Below are 1,151 nucleotides of genomic sequence, written 5' to 3' on the forward strand. Positions count from 1 at the left end.
GGATTAAATCTGCGTATAACGGCTTTAATGTACACTAATGTGCACTAGTACGTTCAACTGAATTCGCTATTAGTTTCGTATGTAATGAGCGAAAAAAAAGATAGAATAAAGATTACAGCGTGTCGAGCGCACCGAACGAATGTCTCTTACGTCTACGAGCGCCTTAGTACATACATTCCTAAGCGTCGAGCGGCATTTGGATTGCGCGCGGGGCGGTGCGGTGAGGGGAATAGCGGGAGGCGGAGTCGACTCGAAAATCGGCCGAAATGTGCATTTCGTGCCGAGCCCTATTTTAGGAGACACAAATCGACACAGTATAACACACACGAACACAGTTTGCCACACTTAAATGGAACGCATGTGCAGTGTGTGTATCGTATGTACGAACTTTTAATACTTAACATTAAAAGATTTGAATTTTGACCTTAATGCAGGGTCTACATTATGCGTGGTCTACAATAGCAGTAGCAGTAGTGGATTAGGTTGTAAGAGTAAGAAATTGACCAATTGCAGTCGATTATTCTTCTCACATTCGACTGTGATTGGTCAATTTCTTACTCTTACTTCTTACTCCGTGTATTGTAGACGGGCCTTTAGAAGTCGTAGCGGTCGTAGGGTCTTAAATCGTAGAAAATTGACCAACCGTAGTCGATTATTCTTCTCATATTCTACTGTGATTGGTTAATTTTCTACGACATAAGACTCTGCGACTGCTACGACTTCTATTGTAGACCCCGCTTTAGACACAAGACGTCGAAAAATCCATAAAGACGAACTTTTTATGCTATGCAGACATCTTAAGCAGCAGGAATACGAAGAATGCTTTTATTCTAGCTTGTTCTAACCTCGAAACGTGTGATAGATAAGTACGTTTAGACATCCCAGATATAGGAATATGACTTATTTACAAAATTATATAATATAATGATATTGTATAATTATATAATATTATCTTATTTCCAATTGAGACATTCCAAATAGTACAAACATATGTACAAACTTGTGCGTTGCTACACGTTAGGGCCATTCCACACAAACTTGCAGAGCCACATAACCATATGTGCATAAAGAAAATTATCTAATCACATTTCTGTCATAAAGCCAAGCGTAAACTACGATTGGATGATTTTCTTTATGCATATGTTTATGCG

This window comes from Trachymyrmex cornetzi, unplaced genomic scaffold, assembly GCF_001594075.2.
Source record: "Trachymyrmex cornetzi isolate Tcor2-1 unplaced genomic scaffold, Tcor1.1 scaffold928, whole genome shotgun sequence".
In the NCBI taxonomy this organism is placed as follows: Eukaryota; Metazoa; Arthropoda; class Insecta; order Hymenoptera; family Formicidae; genus Trachymyrmex; species Trachymyrmex cornetzi.